The 23,111-nt window shown below is 41.9% G+C and overlaps 1 long non-coding RNA gene across 2 annotated transcripts in view; it reads right to left on the bottom strand.

The window, feature by feature from the left end:
- The window catches only part of LOC123588856, a 101,612-nt gene that overhangs the window by 2,436 nt on the left and 76,065 nt on the right, over positions 1-23,111 (bottom strand). For both annotated transcript variants that reach the window (XR_006708040.1, XR_006708041.1), the window contains exon 2: positions 1,378-1,668. This is a non-coding gene — a long non-coding RNA (uncharacterized LOC123588856). The remainder of the gene's footprint in view (positions 1-1,377; positions 1,669-23,111) is intronic.

Below are 23,111 nucleotides of genomic sequence, written 5' to 3'. Positions count from 1 at the left end.
CAGAGATCCTAGAGGAATAAGTTTTGAACTACTTTATTCCATTGGTTCAGCCCTGAACAATACCATGGGACAAGAATCAGAGGAAGATAGGGGGGACAGACAGAGATCTGTAGACATGCTGGAAGAAATCATTCTTTCTTTTTAGAAACAGAGAGTCAATATCCATCAAATGTTAAGTTGCATATCCCTTGATCTAGCAATTTCTGCTTAGAGATTTAACCTACTGATATACTCACACACGTGCATAAAGATAGATGTTCCGGGGTACTTAATGCAGCCTTGGTTATGGTAGCAAAAGATTGGACATAATCCAAATGTCTTTCAATATGGCTCTGATTAAATAAATTACAGCACAGCCTCACAGCGGAAAACAATGTAGCCATTAAACACAATGAAATGGGCCTCGCTGAACTGAAATGGCACCACCTCTAAGATACATTGTTAAACAGAAGAGAAGAAGGGAGATACAGAGGAACAAGTATAGTGGAATGCCATTTTGTATTAAAAACATTTTTTTTTAACATTTATTCATTTTTGAGAGATGGAGAGAGACAGGCAGACACAGAATCAGAAGCAGGCTCCAGGCTCTGAGCTGTCAGCACAGAGCCCGACGCAGGGCTCGAACCCATGATCGGTGATATCATGACTTGGGCCGAAGTTGGACACTTAACCAACTGAGCCACCCAGGCGCCTGCATTTTGTATTTTTTTTAATGTAAGAAAATATTTGGTTCTGTATGTTAACTCAACCAGAATTAAAATAAAAACTTAACACTAAAAAAACCAAAATATTTGTTTGTGCACACACAGAATATCTCTGAAAAGAAACCCAGGATTTGCCTCTTGGGAAGGGCCACCCTTATGTTCACTGTTATATCTTTCAGTACTCCTTTTTGAAGTTTTTACCATGTATGCATATGTAATTTTTTAAGAAAAAATTTAGACAAGGGGCGTTCAGTTGGTTAAGCATCTGACTTTGGCTCAGGTCATGATCTCATTGCTCGTGGGTTCAAGGCCCGCATCGGGTTCTGTGCTGACAGCTTGCAGCTCGGAGCCTGGAGCCTGCTTCGGATTCTGTCTCTGTCTCTCTGCCCTCCCCTGCTCAAGGTCTGTCTGTCTGTCTCTCTTTCTCTCTCTCAAATATAAATAAACTTTAAAAAAATTATTTTTAAATTTAGACAAAAAGGATAATGGTGCTTTGCAATAAATCTAACAGGAAATAGAAAAGATTTCTTGAAAAAAATTAGCAAAATACTCAAACATACATGAGATTTCTGAAAAAATGGAGAAGTACCTCACTTCCTTGAATACTATGAAAGACTGACTTACTGTTTCCAACCTTTCACTCCCTGCATTACAGAATTAAACATCCTTGTACCTTTGACATTTTCTCACTGTGGGTAGAGTGTTCTTTCTGACCCGTGGTTGTCAGTCTTGGTCATGTGACTTGCTGTGGCCAGTAGTGTGAGTAGATGCAATAGAAGCAGAGGCTTTAAATGTGCCTCTGTGACTCTGCTTGATCTCTTGAACTTCTGCCATCGACCGTGAGAAGATCAAACCTTGCGTAGCCAATGGTCCCAGGATGAGGAGATACCTACAACAGACCTGGGCCTGGAATCAAGCAAGCTGATCCAGCAGAGCCCCGCAGAATCACAGCCTACATGCAGACCTGTGAGAAAAATCATTTTTGTGGTAAGCAAAGATTTGGGGGGGGGGGTGTATGTTACACAGTTTTATCACAGCCACATCTGACTGATACAGATGGGAAGACTAAATTACTTGCTTTGGCGCTCTCCCACCTCCTCTAGGAAATTGTTCCCGATTAACCCTACCACCACACAAGACTGTGATCTCTTCACAGCCACAGACAGATCCTTCACGACAGAAACTGTGTGTTATCACTCCCTGTGTCCCTAGACTTCTGCACAATGCCTGGCACAGGATTCTAAAAATTAAAAAAAAAAAAAAAAATCTTTCTCTGACCAACCTCTCTAAAGTACTTGCCTGCATCCAACAGTTAGTCAGCATCATATCACACAGACCATTAATCACAATCTGTAATCATCCTATTATTTTGTTATCTTGTCTCTCTCACTGGAACATTAACTCCCCGGAGGAAATGAATCAGTGAATTCCTTACTCTGATTTTTATAAGGCTTCAGACATCTGTTGTGCCACATTCTCCAAATTTCTTAGCCTACCCTTCAAGGCCTTGCAAAAGCTGGCCCCAAACTGTTCCCAGCCCTATCACCCAGTGTTTCCCTTAAGAAATACCATGCAGTCTTTTCGCCACCCCCACTTTTTCTTCTTCTGAAACGTTATCCAAGATATTCCCTCTACAAATTCCCTTTGGTATGAGTACTCTTTCCTACCATTGCTGCTTATCTAAATCCCGACCATTGGTATTATTTGGGATTAGGTTCAGCTATGATTTCACCGTAAAACTCAAAACACCAGTGGCCTAAAAAAGGCAAAAGTTTATCCCTTTTGCTTAATAAATTTAGAAGTAGTCAGAATAGGGTTAGAAAGGCAATCTATGGCTTCAGAGGAACAGGATCCTCCTAAGTTATTGTTCTGCACTGGGTTCCTTCCATTCCTAAACTCCCTTCCTGACCCAGAATGGCTGCTGGACCTCCAGCTATTACATTCTCATTCTCGTCATTAGGGAACAAGAAATATGGAAGAAAAGCATGCTTCCTCCCTATAAAGAAATCTGCTCCCCCAGCCCAGGAATCATACACAACACAGTCACTTACATGTCACCCAACAAAACCTGGTTTATGCTGGTTATGCAGACACACCTAGCTGCATGGGAAATTGTATTAACTACTTTGATACATCACAAACCACCACGTCCTAACACAGTAGCTTAAAACAATAAGCATTTACCCACCACATGATTCTATGCGTTGGTAATTTGGGCTCAGTTCAGCTAGGCGGTTTTTGTGGACTTGGGTGAGTACTCATGTGCCTGTAGTTAGCTGTCTGGTTGGCTGGTCTAGGATGACCTCAGCTAGGAAAGTTTGTCCCTGCTCCAAACAGGCTCCTATCGTCCAGAAGGCTAACTCTGGCTTGGTCACATGATGGTCGGGCAGGATTCCACAAGGGTGAGTGGAGGTATGCAAGGCCTCTGGAGGCCTAGGCTTGGGATTAGCACAATGTCATTTCCATTGCATTGTACTGAACAAAGCAAATCACAAGTCCGGCTTGGATTCAAGAATGGGGAAAGACTCCATCACTAAACAGGAGGTGCTACCAAGTCACCCTGCAAAAGGATGCGCGTACAGGAAGGGAAATAATCGTGGCGAGTGTTGCAAGCAAGATTCCAAAGAAGTATTGTCTTTCTTGGGGGTGAGGGGGATGAGCCGGCTACAAATTAGGTATTCTGTTATGGAAGTAGAGGGGAATGGTATTGGGGAACAGCCTGCATTCTCTATGACACCAGCTTTCAAAGCCCAGTTCTAAATGCACTTCCTCCTCCTGGAAGCCTTCCTTGAACCACTGAGCTAGAATTCTGGCCACGAAAGACTATCACCTGTAAGTTTTATGACTCTCTCATAACTACCCATGGAGAGATGTTGGCCCGTGAGTATCTGTGGAGAGTGATAGGAGGTAAGCCCTTACCCGTCCTCTGAAGCCACCATGAGCTTGGACACCATCTTTGCTGAGATCCTAACATTTCTGTTGAAACAAGTACCTTTATTATTTGAAAGTAACAAATCTTTTGTTTAAATGGCAGGAGAATAAATTTGTTACTCTTGTTTTCAGCACACCCACAAGAGGAACAAAGAATCCACGTGACCCAAGGATAGCAGGTCAAATACTAAAATCTAGAAGGAATCCCTTAGCACCCAGAACATAAATAGATATACACACTCCTCATCAGAAAGGGTGTTGGAACTAGTCCATGGATACGTTAGCATTTTCTTTCTCCCTCTCTAATTCTCTTTCCTCTCTTGATGACTGGAATATAAATCAGTAGCCTAGAGTCCTTCTGGTTAACAAGGTTCTCATTTGGGAGGTTGCAGCCTAGGAGGCTATTAAAAAGAGAAAGAAAAGCTTCTTCTATAAACATTTCCTGCCAGCTGCTGAGGGCTGGAGAGGAGGGGAGGGCACCAGGGTGACAGCACAGAACAGGACCATTAGGGGAAGAAAATCTGAAAAGCAGAGTAAGAAATCTTGGTGCAAGTCTCTGGCAGATGATCCATGAATAGAAGTCTAACGCACAGAGAGAACCCCCCCCCCCACACACACACACCCCAGGCAAGACAGACAAGAGGAAAAGAGCCTTCTACCGATCCAAATGGGCCGCCGCTGTCCAAAGCACAGTGGAAATCCCTGCAGGTGCCTGCAGAATGTTTTAGAGTAAAATGCTTAGGCTTTAGAAGCTGGAGGAGGGGTGGCCTCATGCCTCAGCATCCTCCACCAACTCCTATAATAATGATAATAAGAACATGCATTTGCTGGGTTACCATTGTGCGCCGGCACCACAATGAGTATCTTACGTGCATTAATTATCTCCACCAACCTTCGCCACAATGCCACCATGCTGGAGCTACTATTCTTGCCATTTTATCCACAGGCCTGGTGACGCTCATAATTTGCCCAAGGTCATTTGTTTAAGAAGTGGAAGAGCCATGGTTCGATGCCAGTTTCTCTGACTGCACAGGCCATACTCTTGGACCTCTGCACCATCCTGCCCTTTTATACCGTGACGGAGTGAAAGAGGATGTGACCCAGGGGAGGAAAGATGACCCAGGGGAGGAAAATGCTGGTGGAGACAGTCTTTTTCATTGAAGAACTCCTCAACTTTGAGAAAAGACATCTGAAAATGCACAAATAAGAATTAGGCAACAACAACAGTGGTAATAAATGGACTAATTATATTGTACCAGGCACTGTGCTATTTTATGGACAGTATCACTTCATCTTTAGCCATAAAAAAATTGATGCTCCCATTTTAGGGATGAGAAAATAGAGGCACAGAGAAGTCACATGGCCAGGATCTCACAGCCAAGGACCAGCAGAGCTAGAATTCAAAGGCAAGTCTGAGGCCAAAGAGCAAGCTCATTTCCAGCCCCAAGGTGTCTCCCCGAGCAAGCGGGCAATTCAGTCATTCACTGCTTCATTTTATCCTTCAAATATACATTAATATTCACTGCATTTAGACACTGTTTTAATTCCTGATATGGGAAAGGAGCCTAGAAAGAAAACCTTCCTGTTTCCATCTGACTAAAAAAGAACAATCGCTGAGATGAAGAAGGAGTAAGGAAGGCAGACAGTTCTCTGGAGGGGGAAGATGAAAAGTTGCTAAGATCCCAACATACGTAGTCTGCCCTGACATCCTTGATCAGGAAAAGCAGCTGGAGGATGGCTGACCCGGAAGTGGTTGAGCTGGGAGCTGGGACAGGGTTGGTCGGGGAGAATCCAGGGAAGAAGGGGCAAGAGTGGAATAAGGAGAAGGTTGGGGCCAGGATCATTTGTGGGTGGCTGGGAGATGCTGGTGTCCAAGGCAGCCGGATGTGTCATGGTCACAGTGAGGGACACTAGCGTCACTGCCTGGATTCAAACCCAGCTCCTTTCTGTACTAGCTCTAGTTACCTTACAGTCCTTTCTCCCCTAAAGTAAGTAAGTAAGTGCCTGACAAGTACCAGACTTCATGTCTACTGCCTGGTGATTATTACCGTAACGTATCTCCAGGGCTCTGCTAAACCTGGCATTGAAACCAGGAAGGGCGAAGTCTATGGTAGCAATAGGAATAATTAACAACAATAACTTAATTTTGTCAGTATTAGTTATCTCCGCTGTGTAACAAATGACCCCCGAACTTAGTAACTTAGTAATTATCTCACAGTTTATATTGCTCGGTTTCGCTTATCTGGGTGCCTCTGACTCAAGATTTCTCCTGAGATTGCAATTAAGCCATCAAACATCGCAGTCTCATTTGAGGATTCAACTGGGGCAATCTCCTTCCCAAGCTTATTTCTGTGGTTATTGGCAGGCCTTGACCCCTTACCACATGGACCTCACCACAGGACGGATTCATGATATGATAGCTGGCTTCCCTAGAAAGCCATCCTAGAACTAGCTCCTAAGACAGAAGTAGTTTTTTTTTTTTTATAACCTAATCACAGAAGTGATAGCCCATTACTTCTGCCATATTCAATTCATTAGAAGTCTAGCCCACCCCAAAAGAGAGGATATTATACAAAAACATGAATACCAAGAGGTGAGGATAACTGGGGGCCACTGCCTGGGATGCCTGCCACATGTGTATTCAATAAGGCCACAGAAACCTTCAGTCATCCTATCACCTAATCTCCCAACATGAGACCTGCTTTCTCACTGGAAATCATGGTGTAGATTGAGTTCGCCATCGTTCCCAAGAATATGCAATTAAGGTGGAAAAGTGGTTTTCAACCTTTTTGGTGACATAAACCTTTCCCCAAATAAAATCTTTCTCAATATGTGGATGGATAAACATACTGTCTAATATTATAATGTATATGGTATATTATAACATGCTGTTTATATAAAACAGAATACTACTCAGTCCAAATTTTAAAACAGAAAAGAACTACTGATACATGCAACACACATGAACGGCCAAACCATTATTCTGAGAAGAATCCTTTTTTTTTTTCAACATATGAAATTTATTGTCAAATTGGTTTCCATACAACACCTAGGGCTCATCCCAAAATGTGCCCTCCTCGATACCCATCACCCACCCTCCCCTCCCTCCCACCCCCCATCAACCCTCAGTTTGTTATTCTGAGAAGAATCCTACCACAGAAGTACATCCTGTATGACTGCATTTATAGGAAACTCTAGGAAAGAAAATATATTGTAATAGAAGTAGATCAGCATTTGCCTGGGACCAGGGCTGGGAATTAATGATTAACTGGGAAGAGAAGCAAGAGAATCTTTGGGGTGACAGAAATGTTCTATATCCTGATTGTTGAATCTCAATGAACTATACACTTAAAATGGGTGCATTTTAATGATCATAAATTACATCTCAGGAGAACTGCTCCGATCACAACAAGGATATGTGTCTATGCTATTATAAATAAATAAAAGGCCTTGGGATAGATCAGTGAGGATAGTGTGTGTCAATCCACAGAATAGAATTAATCCTGTTGTGGGCACTCACTCTCCAAATAAAGTATGGAGAAAATTTGGAGTAGTCTTTCAATGTGGTACTGTGTAAAACCCCTATACACACACCCCCCTTTTTCCTGCAGTAAAAATCTACCTCAGTCCTCAAATTCTGGAGTAATCTATGATGTGCAAAGGAAAGCCTGGTTTTATAAAGAAATACTTTTCTTCTTTCCTTTTCTTTTTCTCTTCCTTTTTTTTCTTTCTCTGTCAGTTTTTCTCCCTTTATTTATCACCCCCCCCCCCTTACATCAAATCAGACCCTAGTTACTGTTCTGCAGCTTTTCTCCCAATTTGTACCTCTTGGACACCATTCTATACAGGTACACATTATTCTTTTTAATGGCTACATTGTGTTCTGTTGTATGATATCCTAATATGCATTTAGGTAGTACTCTATTGGTAAAAATTTATATTCCTTCCAGTTGGGTTTTTTTTTCTTTTAAACTATTGTATTGTCAGGATTATTTGGGACAAGAAGAAATGTCCCCCACTGGGAAAGAAATGCCACTTTCCATCAGGAAAGGCCAGCATCTGACCCAATTCATGTAATATCCACGATATTACCCATTCTGGGCAGGGCCATATTGTTGCCATCATGGAGATGGCTAGGATCCATGGAGGTAGAAGCATCCTATCTGGCCCTCCCTAGATCAACCCCCAACATCCACACAGAAGCCCGAGAAGTGAGAACCCAGCAAACAACCTAAACATCTTCTAAAAGTTGTGAAAAGATACAGTGCATTTGAGCTGTTATTAACACCTGATGATACTCATTGAAACCAGACTAATTATCAACAAGCAGCAGGTTCCTTTCACACTCTAAATGTACCAGCTCCATGCAGAAGTGATGGCTAAATTAACCCCAGAGAGGCAGCCAGTGGCCTGCTCCTTTCATCTTGCTCAGTGTTTAGACTAATTAGTTCTTTCTTCATCAGCTGCTAAGGATAAATAAATGACCAGGCAATACATCTTCTTCTACTTGATTGTAAGCTTTTCTGTAGAATATGATGCTAATAATAATGGTCATCTCATATTCAACCATTTACTCTACATTGTATATTTTACACAGATGATTCCATTGAATTGTATTAATATAATATGAAAGCAGGCACAAAGAACATAAACTAGGTGCCCAATGTCATGAAGGTCGCATGGGTGTGCAAGGGTCCGTCTGCTCCAAAGCCCCAGCCTTAGAGTAAGATGAAATTGACCTGACCACCAGGAGGACAAAATGATATATAAAGACTTCACTACCGAGATGCCCTAAGACTATCTGTGTATGTTCCAATGACCAAGCAAACTGTTTAGCACATAGTAGGTACTCAATAAAATTTTGTCACGTGAATGAAGAAAACTGGGAACCCTTATAAATTCTTCTGCGTGTTACAGAAAATGACCCATGGACAAAGCACTGTGATTTGGTTGAAGAAGCTGACTTGTTTTCCTCTCCATAAGCGGTCACATGAGGTGAGTGAGGGTGAGGAAATATACGTGTGCGTAAGCTCATCTGCTTTTCTTTCCAGGCCAACCCTTTCAGAGAAGGCTGACAGAAGCACAAATGCATAGGGAGGACCTAAGAATATTCCACACTCCTTCCCCAATATCACAGAGGGATGTCACAACAAAATATCCTCCAGCGAGAAAGGACAAAAAAATGTAACTATCCAAAATGGAATAAATTAAAAAACATAATAATTCATGAAATTCTGAAACCTTAGTCATGGTTTGATTTATTCTGCAGCCACATAAACATCACAGACTTTTCAACAACTCAGAAACAAAAAGAGTTCTCTCTCTTAATGACGAATAAGTAAATCATGGCATAATCATGAAATACTATGAAGCTATTAAAAAATATAATCAACATATATTTAAGCCTGTTGAAAAATATTATGATAATTAAATTAACAAAATAAACAATAAAACAAGATGCAGTATAATCCCATTTTTTTTTCACAAAATATCAACCAATAAAAAAAAGAGCCTGGAAGGACACCAAATAGAGCAAATTATGAAGAGGTTTTTATGCACAATAAGCTTATGGGTAATTTTATAAGTTTTACCTCACATATCTGTGTTTTTTAATTTTTTTTCTCTAGTAAGTATGCACTGGTTGTTGAATTAAAGCCAAATTATATGGAAGCAGCCCAAGTGTCCATGGATAGATGAATGTAAAAAGAACATGTGGTATGTATACAATGGAATATTACTCAGCCATAAAAAAGGAATGAAATCTTGCCATTGGCAACAACACGGATGGAGCTCGAGAGTATCATGCTAAGCAAATTAAGTCAGTCAGAGAAAGACAAATACCACATGATTTCACTCATATGTGGAATTTAAGAACAAAACAAAGGAGCAAAGGGGGAAAAAAGAGAGCAAGGGGCACCTGGGTGGCTCAGTTGGTTGAGCATCTGTCTCATTCTCACCTCAGGTCTTGATCTCAGGCTTGTGAGTTCGAGTCCCATGTCGGGCTCCGTGCCGGGAGTGAAGCCTGCTTGAAAGAGAGAGAGAGAGAGAGAGAGAGAGAGAGAAACCAAGAAACAGACTCTTAACTTTTGAGAACGAAATGATGGTTACCAGAGGGGAGGCAGGTGGGAGATGGGTGAAACAGGTGATGGGGATTAAAGAGGGCATTTGTGGTGATGACCCCCAGAGTGTTGTATGGAAGTGTTGAATCACTATTTCGTAAACCTGAAACTAATACTACACTGTATATTAACTAACTGGAATTTAAATAAAGGCTTAAAAAAAATTAAACCTGTTGCGGTGCTGGTGTTTATTTAAATAGAGACCTAGAGAGAAGAATTCAGTCATAGCCCAAAGCAGACCAAGAAAGGGCATCTGAAGTGGAATATTCAATTAGGCTGTGGCAATTGCCAAAGGATCTGAGAGAACTTCACTGGGGACCAGAAATTGCTGAAAATGCTGGAGGAACCTAAAACAATGAGATATCTATGAATAAACCTAACCAAGGAGGTAAAAGATCTGTACTCTGAAAACTATAGAACACTTATGAAAGAAGTTGAAGAGGGCACAAAGAAATGGAAATGCATTCCACGCTCACAATTGGAAGAACAATCATTGTTAAAATGTCTACAGTACCCAGAGTAATCTATGCATTTAATGCAATCCCCATCAAAATACCACCAGCATTTTTCATAGAGCCAGAAGAAACAATCCTAAAATTTGTGTGGAACCACAAAGGACCCCAAAACAATCCTGAAAAAGAAAACCAAGCTGGAGACCTCATGATTCCAGACTTCAAGCTGTATTACAAAGCTGTAATCATCAAGACAGTATGGTACTGGCACAAAAACAGACACTCAGATGAATGGAACCCAGAATAGAGAACCCAGAAATGGACCCACAAATGTATGGCCAACTATCTTTGACAAAGCAGGAAAGAATATGCAATGGAATAAAGACAGTCTCTTCAGCAAATGGTGTTGGAAATACTGGATGGCAACATGCAGAAGAAAGAACCTGGACCACTTTCTTACACCAGACACAAAAATAAATTCAAAGTGGATGAAAGACCTAAATGTGAGAAAGGAAAGCATCAAAATCCCAGAGGAGAACACAGGCAGCAACCTCTTTGACCTCAGCTGGAGCAACTTCTTATTAGACACATCACCAGAAGCAAGAGAGACAAAGGCAAACATGAACAACTGGGACTTCATCAAGATAAAAAGCTTCTGCACAGCGAAGGAAACAATCAGCAAAACTAAAAGGCAACTGACGGAGTGGGAGAAGATATTTGCAAATGACGTTACCTGATAAAGGGTTAGTATCCAAAATCTATAAAGAACTTATCAAACTCAACACCCCAAACACAAATAATCCAGTTAAGAAATGGACAGAAGATGTAAATAGAGACTTTTCCAAAGAAGACAACCAGATGGCTAACAGACACATGAAAAGATGCTCAACATCGCTCATCATCAGGGAAATGCAAATCAAAACCACAAAGAGATACCACCTCACACCTGTCAGAATAGCTAAAATTAAGAACACAAGAGGGGCACCCGGGTGGCTCAGTCGGTTAAGTGTCCGACTTCAGTTCAGGTCATGGGCTCACGGTTCGTGAATTCGAGCCCTGCATCAGGCTCTGTGCTGACAACTCAGCCTGCTTTGGATTCTGTGTCTCCCTCTCTCTGCCTCTTACCCACTCACACTCTGTCTCTCTCTCAAAAATAAATCAACATTAAAAAAAATTTTTTTTTAAAAAGAACACAAGAAACTACAGGTGTTGGCGAGGATGCCGAGAAAGGGGAACCCTGTTAACACTGTTGGTGGGAACGCAAACTGGTGCAGCCACTCTGGAGAACAATATAGAAGTTCCTCAAAAAGTTAAAAATAGGACTACCCTATGATCCAGCAATTGCATTACTAGGTATTTACCCAAAGATTAAAAAAATACAGATTTGAAGAGGTACACACACACTGATGTTTATAGCAGCATTAAAAACAGTAGCCAAACTATGGAGAGAACCCAAATACCCATCAACTGATGGATGGATAAAGAAGATGTGGTGTGTGTGTGTGTGTGTGTGTGTGTGTGTGTGTGTGTGTGTGTGTATACATATATAGTGGAATACTACTTGACCATCAAAAAGAGTGAAATCTTGCCATTTGCAATGGAACTAGGGTGTGTCATGCTAAGCGAAGTAAGTCAGTCAAAGAAAGACAAATACCATAGGATTTCACTCATATGTGGAATACAAGAAACAAAACAGATGAACATAAGGCAAGGGGGGGAAGATAGAGAAGGAAACAAGCCATGGGACTTTTTGAAATGTTTATTTATTTTTGAGAGACAGAGAGAGAGAGAGAGAGAGAGAGAAAGAGAGTGCAGGGGAGGGGGAGAGACAGAGGATCTGAAGGGGGCTTTGTGTGACAGCAGACAGCCCGATATGGGGCTCGAACTCACGAACCATGAGATCATGACCTGAGCTGAAGTTGGACACTTAACTGACGAAGCCACCCAGGCACCCCCATAAGACAGTCTTAAAGATAGAGAATAAATAGGGTTGATGGAGGAAGGTGGGTGGGGGATGGGCTAGATAAGTGATGGGTATTAAGGAGGCCATTTGTTATAATGAGCACTAGGTGTTGTATGTAAGTGATGAATCACTGAATGCTACTCCTGAAACCAATATTGTAGTCTATGTTAACTAAGTAGAATTTAAATTAAAATTTTAAAAGAAAAAAAATGAAATGGTGGAGTAGTTTTTAAAAACTTCACTCTATTGTGATTCACAATAATTCCCCCAAAACTCTGATAGAACTAATTTTAAATATGTCCATAGAACACATGTCACTTCTAGATACCTACAAACACCTAGACACCTGATACACAGTAGACAAAACAGCCAGTGTTGGCCAATATTTTCCAGTTCAGGTGTCATCTCAGCAGGCTTCCAAAGAACTTTCCTTAGTGTATCAGCTCTTGGTTAGCTCTCTAATTGGACAATCTGACCTCCCGCAAAGACTCTAGTACTTGGTTATGCAAAAGAAACAGTTCTGAAAGTCAAGAGAGGTGGCCCAGCTCTGCTATCAGTGACCTTGGGCAAGTCCTTCCCTGTGGTCTCAGCTGGTTGATCTATTGGACCCACACAATAAGATTCTCTCTTCCAGGAATTTGCAACTTGGAAACCAAGACTGGGAAATGAGACAAGATTAACAGCAGAACTTGAAAGGGAGACCATGAATTCCATCTGTTTCTGAGCTTCCCAGAGCTACGCTGGTATTCTCCTTCCTAAGCAAACTTCCTTCATTCCATGATACCCTACTATCCTGAAAAACCAATGATTGATTTTCCTTATATTAATCAGAGTCCCTCTTGTTACTTAGAACCAGCCCAGACTTTGCTACTGTGGCTCCGACAGAAGGAAGTCCTTCCTGCCCAGCATGAAGGGAATTGGTCAGTCAAGCAAAGGAGTCTGATCCACAGGAAAGGCTGCCACAGAGAGCAGCTGTCATCCTTGTGCTAAGAAGTAGGGACCCAGCAGGGCAAGCTGTCACATTCAATAAGGATTCTCAGCCAGTCCAGCCATGCTCTCTGAGTATCCAAGCATAAACCTCCCAGGGTGAGGGAACAGAAAGGAGTGACAATGGACATTATGAGTAGTCTACATCTCCTAGCTTCCCATACCTATCTGTGTGCCCACCTGAAGCCACACCTGGCTGACCATGTGCCAGCCATACCCACAGCATTGACTTCTTGCCTCTGAATTCTTGCAGCTGCTGTTGGAATCTCCCTAACACAGCAGTTCTCAACTGGGAACAGTTGTGCTCCCCATGGGACATGGGGAAGTCATGTCTGTGGACATTTTTGGCTATCACAACTGGGGTGGGGTTTTACTGGTATCTGGTGGGTGGATACCAGAAGTATTTGTTTCGTGTTCCTGCTGTAACAAAAGATCACAACCTTAGTGGTTTCAAATAACAGAAATAAATTTCTGACAACCCCAGGGGTCACAAGACTAACATGACTTTGCAAGGCTGCTTTCCTTCTGGAGGCCTCCAGGGAAGAATTGGTTTCCTTGTGTTTTCCAGATTCTACAGGCCGCCTACATTCCTTGGCTCATGGCCCCTTCCTCCTTCTTCAAGTCAGCAGCCATAGCACCTTCTCTCTTCCTTCTCTGTTTCTATCATCATATTGCCTTCTCTCTTATCAGGACCCCTGTGATGATATCGGGCCCACCTCGATCATCTGGGATAATCTCAAGATCTTTCATTTAAATGAAGGGTTTTGTGTGCTCTTTTTTTTTTTTTTTTCCATGTAAGGTAATATATTCACAGATGATAGGAATTAGGACATGGCCATCTTTGTGGGTCTAGCATTAGCCTGTGTCCCACACCAGGGATGCTGCTAGACATCCTACAGCAAAGAATCATCTGGTTTAAATGTGTGGAAGTTATAAAACCTGCGTGCTCTGATACCAGCGTGGGTGGGGTCCCCCACATGATTTCACCTAAAACCACTTCTTAATGTGAATGACAGCTGCAGACACACTATTCCTTGATCCCATCAATCTAAGACACTCCCTGAATTTTAAAATAGTTGTGAAGGTTGTTCAGCTCAAGTATGTAGCAGAAGTTCTGTTTCTCCAAAAAGTTTAAAAACAACAGAAAAAGCCAGTCATTTCTTACTCTTGATGCTTGCTATTCCTATGACTTAGATATGTTTTGGCTTTAAATGTTTGGAAGTTACTTGGGGGAAAAAAAAAAAAAAGAATTCTCCAAACTTTGGGACCAAAATGAGAAGCAACAGCAGAAAGCAGCTATTACCAACCCTCTTCCCTGCTAATTTCTTTTTCCTACTCGCTAGAAGCAGACGTCTTTGGGAAGGGGAAGTAAACTCATGTTGGTTCTACATGCACCAGAAGCCAAGCACTGGGCCAGGTGTCTTACAACTATAACCTTCCTGGGTTGCTGTCATTGTTCCCATTTTAACACGAACAAACTGAGTCTCTGAGAAACTAAAAATTTGACTGGAGTTGGGGCACCTGGGTGACTCAGTCGGTTGAACCTCTGATTTTGGCTCAGATTATGATCTCAGAGTTTGTGGGTTCGAGCCCTGTGTTGGGCTCTGGGCTGACATCCCAGAGCCTGGAGCCTCCTTCAGATTCTGTGTCTCCCTCTCTCTCTGCCCCTCCTCCGTTTGCTCTCTCTCTCTCTCTCTCTCTGTCTCTCTCAAAAATAAATAAACATTTAAAACAATTTTTAAAAATTTGACTGGAGTTACAAAGCCATTAAATGATGGAATGAAATGTGGATCTGCACTGCTTAAAGCCTATAGGTTTTGGGACAAGATGCTTGATGTTGCTTCCACATTCCACATCAAAATCAGCTTGTAAACCGTAGTAAAGTGAACAAGAACACCCAAAAGGTAACATAACTTCTCTGCTGAAATAAGACAGGAGTCAGCAAACTTTGTCTGCAAAGGGTCAATCAGTAAATAATTTAGGGTCCGTGGGCCATGTGGTCTCTGTTGCAACTGCTTAACTCTGCCCTCAGAGGGCAAAAGCAGCCACAACGATACATAAGTGAATAGGAGCAGCCGTGCTCCAGTAAGATATTCTTTTTTTTTTTTATTTAAAAAAATTTTTTTTAACGTTTATTTATTTTTGAGACAGAGAGAGACAGAGCATGAACGGGGGAGGGTCAGAGAGAAAGGGAGACACAGAATCTGAAACAGGCTCCAGGCTCTGAGCGGTCAGCACAGAGCCCGACGCGGGACTAGAACCCACGGACCGCGAGATCGTGACCTGGCTGAAGTCGGACGCTTAACTGACTGAGCCACCCAGGTGCCCCGCCTGTAAGAGATTCTTTACAGAGACGGGCAATGACCAGACTTGGACCTGGAGCCATATTATGCGTCCCTGCCCCCGACACCCTTACAGCACTGGTGAGGGTGTAAATCAGTACAATCCTTCCGTAAAGCAGTTCGGCAATATGACCCAGCAATTCTATGTCCACGACAAGAGGGCAAAGATGTAGATACCAGGTTGTTCTCTGCAGCATTGTTTATAATGGTGAAATAAGGAAGACAGTCTAACTGTCCATCAGTAAGGAGCGAGTCAACAAACCCTGCTACAGGCAAATCATAGCCATGGCCATTAAACATTACAATGTAGATTTACAGTTAGTGACAAAGAAAAAAATCCAAGATGTATTTGAAAATCAGGTCATAAAATATCATATATATACATAATATATATAATAATCTTATAAACTATAATATTATATTATATATGTAATATATGATATCATTATCTTATATATGTAATAATCTTATAATATATATGTAAAATAATCTTATTTTTATTTAAAAATATGTGTATCTAGATGTGATGGTTAATTGTAGGCATCAGCTTGACCAGGCTAAGCGTTGCCCAGAGAGCTGTTAAAACATCATTTCTGGTCATGTCTGTGAAGGTGTTTCCAGGAGAGATTAGTATTTGAATCAGCAGACTGAGGAGACGATGCCCTCACTGGTACAGGTGGGCATCACCCCATTTTTTGAAGGCCTGAATATCCGAATTTAAAAAAAGAAAATATGGAGGAGACACAAATTCACTCTCTCTGCTTGATCTGGGACACCTATCTTCTCCTGCCTTTGAACATCAGTGCTTCATTCAGACTCAGACCAGAATTTCTACCACAGGCCCCCTGATCATCAAGCCTTCAGATTCAAACTGAATCACAGCCCTGGCTTTCTTCATCCTCCAGCTTACAGACAGCAGATCCCGGGACTCCTTAACCTCCATAAATGCGTGGGCCAACTGCAATAATAAATCTCTTCTTATATAATCCTATTGGTTCTGCTTCTCTGGAGACCCCTGACTAACACAGTAGACTTAAAAAAAAAAAAAAACTTTAATGATAAATACCAAACGTTTGCAGTGATTATTTCCAGGTGGTAGGATTTCAGCTATTTTTATTGGCTTCTTTAGCAATCCTTGTAGCTCCCAGTTCCATAGTGACACATAGTAAGTTCTCAGGAAATATTTGCTGATGAGGTGAAAAAAATATTACCAGTGTGTGCAAGCTAGAGCATCAGGGGTTTCATTTAGATATAAGGGAAGCATTTCCACCATGGTGGGTGGTAAACTCGGAAACATAATTAAAATACCATCTGGAATCATCTTTCCTGAAGATATTTTTTAAAGAAGGGAGTCATCTTATGATCCCGGAATGAGGAAGATTACCCTTAAGTGTGTCACAAATCCAGGAGCCGTAAAAAATATGTATACATTTGATTACATAAAACTTAAAAAAAAAAAAGTCTGCAGACTCAAAACCACCATAAGCGAATTCAAAATATAAATGACAGACCAGGAAATGATGTTGGTGAAGCTTAGCAGAGAAGAGGGCTAATTTCTCTGACATGTAAAATCAATAAGAAAGAGAGCAGGCCAATAGAAAAGTGGACAAAAGGTAAAGACAATTTGTAAGAAAATAAATACAAGTGATTCTCAAACAAATGCAAAAGTGGTCTACGTTATTCATGAGAGATGAAAATTAAAACTCTACTGATGTAGTAATTTTCACCTATCAGATGGGCAAAATTAAAAAGAACCTGATAAGCCACTGCTATCGATGAAATGTAGCAAAATAGACGCTCTGAGACATTGCTGGAGATGGGGTGTAAATTGGCACAGCCTCCATCAACATCTATTTTAAAAATGTATCATTTGTGGGGCACCTGCGTCGGTCAGTCGGTTGAGCGCCTGACTTGGGCTCAGGTCATGATCTCACTGCTTGTGAGTTTGAGCCCCACATCAGGCTCTGTGCTGGAAGCTCAGAACCCGGAGCCTGCTGCGGATTCTGTGTCTCTCTTTTAAAAATAAATAAACATTAAAGAAAAACAATTTTTAAAAAATGTATCACTTGGCCTAACTATTCCACTTTTAGGGATTTATCCCACAGATTTATTTGCACATGAGCATAGCACACAGGTGTCAGATTATCAGCCATTGCCTGCTTATAATAATAATAAAAGGTGGGAAGCACCCAAAACATCCACCAATAGGAGACTGCAGGGATGAACTATATATAGTCTACTACATAGTATGCTCTGCGGGCTCCTGAAAAAAAGAATAAGAAAGTTCTCCGTGCGCTCCCGTGGAAGAATCTCTAAGATCCATATTACAGAGAAAGGGGGGAAAAGCAAATAGAAAAAGCGGGCATCTTTTATGTTTCAAAAAGAAAAAAGGAGGGACAGAATAAGCACATTTCGCTTATGTATACATATTGTCTAGAATGGTTCATTTGTTGCCTTGAGGGCAGGGAACAGTCAATGGAAAAGCTAGAGGTCTTTCAGTGTTTATCCTTTTGCGTGTTTTGAAGTTCAAACGATGTGAAAGTATTACCTACTCAAAAAATTAATGAAGGCTCCTTCAGAGCTTTCTGTATGGGGTTCCCACAATCAGAGGTGCTGTTTTTAACTTACACACACACACACACACACACACACACACACACACACGCACACACACACACACAAGCCTCCTCCTGGAAATATTTTATTTTTCTTTAAGACCTGTGTTCAGATGTCACTTCCTCCAGGAAGTCTTCCCTGGCCAGCCCCACCTCCTCCATAGAAAGCGAGCTAGGCCTGCTATACCCATTCCTAGTACCCTGTGGCATTTATCACAAGCTGTGCCTGTTAGTAATTATTTAATGCCTGTCTCCCTCAGTGCAGGTGCCACAAGGGACTAGTTCAGCCCAGAATCGAGCTGAGCACCTGCCACATAAGACATGCTTACAAAAGGCTTTCTTCCTTTGGAAGGAAGGTGTTAAGAACTGAATGTATCCCCTCAAAATTCCTATGTTGAGGGGCGCCTGGGTGGCTCAGTCGGTTAAGTGTCTGACTTCGGCTCAAGTCATGATCTCACGGTTAGTGGGCTCGAGCCCCGCATCAGGCTCTGGGCTGACAGCTCAGAGCCTGGAGCCTGCTTCAGATTCTGTGTCTCCCTCTCTCTCTGCTCCTCCCCTACTTGTGCTCTGTCTCTCTCTCTCTCAAAAATAAATAAACATTAAAAAATTAAGGGGCACCTGGGTGGCTCAGTCGGTTAAGCGTCTGACTTCAGCTCAGGTCATGATCTTGCGGCTTGTGGGTTCAAACCCCGCATCAGCCTCTGTGCTGGCAACTCAGAGCCTGGAGCCTGCTTTGGATTCTGTGTTCTCCCTCTCTCTGCCTCTTCCCCAGCTCACACTCTGTCTCTCTCTCTCTCTCTCTCTCTCTCTCTCTCTCAAAAATAAATAAACATTAAATTTTTTTTTTTAAAAAATCCTATGTTGAAATCCTAACCCCCAAGTGATGGTTTTAGGAGCTGGGGAGTCTTTGGGGTGATTGGGTCATGAGGGTGGAGCCCTCAGGAGTGGGAGCCGTGCCCTTACACAAGAGACCCCGGAGAGCTAGCTAGCTCTTTTCCCACCATGCGAGGACACAAGGAGAAAACAGCAGTCTGCAACCTGAAAGAGGGCTCTCACAAGAAACTGACCGTGTGGGCACCCTGATCTTGGACATCCAGCCTCCAGAGCTGTGAGAAATAAAGATCTGTTGTTTAAGTCCCCCAGTCTGTGGTATTTTTTAATAGTAGCCTGAGTTAAGACAGGAAGGAAGAAAAAAGGAAGGAATAATAACAACAACAGCAACGTTACTGTGCACTGACTGTGAGCCAGGCAGTGGTGTAATGTACTTCGTGCATGTTGACACATTTAAAGTCCTACCGTTATTACCAGCATTTCACAGATGAGGAAACACAGGCTCAGGGAGATTAAGCCACCTCCACACAGTCAGCAGGCAGAGCCAGGATTCCAACACAGGTGGTCGGCTTCCAGAACCCATGCTCTCAGCCTCTAGGAGGAAGGAAGGATGGGAAAAAAGAGGGAAAGCGGGGGGACGGACAATTTTCCCCAGAGCCGCAGGATGGAGCACTTTACCCTTAAGGGTGGGGCCCCACCAGGCCAACAAGCCACCAGTCTTTGGGAAGTTACAAGAACATTCATGAGGATTCTATAATATGTGCGGAACACTTGTAGGCTGACAGTGTGGGACCTCAACAGGAGGACAAAGAGACAGCAAGCTTGAAGCACGACAGCTGCCTTGTCTAGAGGAGCAGGTAACATGCATTGTAGACAAATACACTATCTGATGTGGGTTAATAGGCTTCATTGAATTAATGACGACAGAATAATTACAGCAACAAGCAACAGCAGCAGGGAGGCTGGGGATTCTAACTGAGGATAATTCCAGTGCCAGGGAAGATTGCAAGTTTTGACTTTAGGACCATGGAAACTTCCCTGGGATTGGAGCTTTATTATTTTTCAGCGTTTTAGGTTGGTAGCGTCCACCACGACCTGAGCTCTCTGCTGGTAAATAGGAAGTTATGTGCAGGACAGGCAATCTTAATAAAAGAAACAGAAAGAAATGGGAAATAAGAAAAGCAGAGGAGTTGTGATTTCTGCCATCTCTTCTCAAACAGGATTTGGCCCTAATCTTTCAGGTTCGGACTGGATCCTGGAAAGCATAAGAAAATGGGGATTATATTTGGATAATCACAAGAGCAATAAAAATATCTATCATTTATGGAACCCTTACCTCCAGCCAGTCTCTATGATAAGCACTCTTTATGCCTTAGCCCATTGAATTCCCAAAACAGTTTTATGGAGTGGGAATAAACACATTCCCCTGTTTTATAAGTAAGACAACTGAGGCTCAGAGAAGCAAAGTGACTTGTCTAAGACCACACAGCTAGGAAACTGCAGAAAGCAGTTCTAAGCTAGGGTTAAAAAAAATCTTTAGGGGAACCTGGGTGGCTCAGTTCGTTGAGCATCAGACTTTGGCTCAGGTCATGATCTTACGGTTCGTGGGTTCGAGCCCCACATCAGGCTCTGTGCTGATAGCTCAGAGTCTGGAGCCTGCTTTGGATTCTGTGTGTGTGTGTCTCTCTCTGCCTCTTCCCTGCTCGTGCTCTGTCTCTTTGTCTCCCAAAAAATGAATAAATGTTTAAAAAAAAATTAAAAGGAAAAAACAAAGCTTAAGAACTGTGCCCAGAAAAGAGTCACTTCTGAGGGAGAAAGTAGACTAAAGAACAGATCAGAGAGTAGACCTAAGTATAATTGTTGATGAGCATAAATTCCACTTAATTCAATAAGAATCTACTCAACACCTGGCATGGGCCCAACCCAGTGCAAAGTCCCTGTTGTAGACTGTTTTTTCCAAAGATGGCCATGACAATAGCTCCCATGCCACATGTTCTTATAACATGATCTTGATATTCTCCATGTTCAGTGATGGAGTCTATGATCCCACTCCCTCGGATCTTAGCAAGTGGCTCAATCAATAGACTATAGCAGAAAAGATGCTATTTGATTTCCAGGGATAGAGCATAAAAACTATATGCACTTCCTCCTTGCTTTCTTGGGATGCTCACTCTTGGACCCCAGCCACCATGTTGTGAGGAAGTCCAACCTGCCCATGTGGAGAGACCAAGGGGAGAGGTCACATGAGGATGCTTTAGACAGCTGGATAGCTGAGGTCCCAGCTAACAGTCAACATGAAATAGACATGTGACAAAAGATGCCTCCCAATGCCTCCAACCACTAGCCATCAAGTCACCCTTAATTCCTGAGTTTTTCCAGCTGAGTCCCCAGACATCATGGAGCAGAAGTAAGCCATTGCCTCGGCACCTAGTCTGAATTCTTAACCCATAAGAGCCATGAGAGTAGTAAAGTTGTTGTTTATGCCAGTAAATATTGGTGTGATTTGTTACATAGAAATAGTACCTGGAACAGACCCCACAGAGTAATTTTTTAAGTGTGTGAAACAGGATGTGTCCTCTGTCTAATTTGAAGAACAAGACTCCTGTGACAGGATTTTAATCAAAGGACATGCTTCACAATAGCCAAAGGGTGGAAATAATCCAAATGTCTATCAACTGATGAATGGAAAACCAAAATGTGGTGTAGTCATACAGTAGAATAATATTCAGCCATAAAACGGAACAAAGGACAGACCCATGTTACAACATAGATGAACCTGCAAAATATTACGTCGAATGAAAGAAGATGGGCACAAAAGGCCACATGTTGTATGATTCCAATTATATGAAACATCCAGAGTGGGAAAATCCAAAGAGATAGGAAGTAGATTAATGGTTGATGGAGGGTGGGGGTAGAGGCAAATGAGGAATGACTGCTTAATCGATAGAGGGTTTCTTTTTGGGGTGATGAAAATACACTTGAATTGGTGGTAAGAGTTGAAAAGTCTTGTGAATATCTTTTTTAAGAGGAGTGTGCCATATTAGCTGTTTCTGTGAGAGTTTAAATTCATAAGATCTGGGGGGTCACCCAGAGATTACCAACTCCTAATTGTGAGGATTTGGGGCTCAGATTACACATCTGTAAAATGGGAATAGGAATACTCACAATGGAGGCTGCTGTCAGAATTAATAATTGCCTTGGTGCAAAATGCACTCAAGTGGCATAAACCAAACTAAGGATTTTATAAAAGGAATTGGGGAAACCTCACAGGTCACTAAGAAGAACTTGGTCTCCTAAGAAACTTGAACCAGGAAGCCATCAAAAATCAAGACTGAAGGCACCTGGCTGGCTTGGTTGGTAGATCACGTGATTCTTGATCTTGGGGTTGTGACTTCAAGCCTTTAAAAGCAAACCTTTAGGAGCACCCGGGTGGCTCAGTCCATTAAGCATCTGACTCCTGATTTCAGCTCAGGTTATGATATCAGTGTTGTGAGACCAAGCCCCACATCAGGCTTCACACTGAGCATGGAGCCTGCTTAAGATTTGAAAAAGAAAGAAAAAGAAAGAAAGAAAGAAAAGAAAGGAAGGAAGGAAGGAAGGGAGAAAGAAAAAAAAGAAAAGGAAAGGAAGAAAAGAAAAGAAAAGAACAGAAAAGAAAAGAAAAGAAAAAAGAAAAGAAAAGAAAAGAAAAGAAAAAATAAAGGAAGAAAGAAAGTCTTTTTTTTTTTTTTAACTGGGCTTCACATCCAGTGTGGAGCCCAATGCAGGACTTGAACTCTTGACCCTGAGATCAAAACCTGAGCTGAGATCAAGAGTCAGACACTTAACTGTTGAGCCAACCAGGCACCTCTAAAATAAAATCTTTTAAAAAAAATCAAGACAGATTCTTTCTGGCATACGTGTAATGAACGGCGAGGTGAGGGGATTCTTTAAAATTATTGATGCATAGAAAATCAAGATTTTGCATCATATTTTAAAGGTAATCCATTAGAGTCACTTCGTTATTTGCAAAATAACATTTTTGTAAAGGAGAATTAATTTGAATATCAAATAGTACCCTAGCTGGTAGAGTTGAAAAGTAGTTTAATGATCACAAGCTAAAAGCACAAAATCAACCTCCTGTATCAAATTCAGTTTATGACCTTAGGAGGACAAATAGTCTTTTCT

Source organism: Leopardus geoffroyi, chromosome E3, assembly GCF_018350155.1.
Source record: "Leopardus geoffroyi isolate Oge1 chromosome E3, O.geoffroyi_Oge1_pat1.0, whole genome shotgun sequence".
Lineage (NCBI taxonomy): Eukaryota > Metazoa > Chordata > Mammalia > Carnivora > Felidae > Leopardus > Leopardus geoffroyi.
Note: the sequence above shows the minus strand (reverse complement) of the source record. Positions and strands in the feature narration are given on the sequence as shown.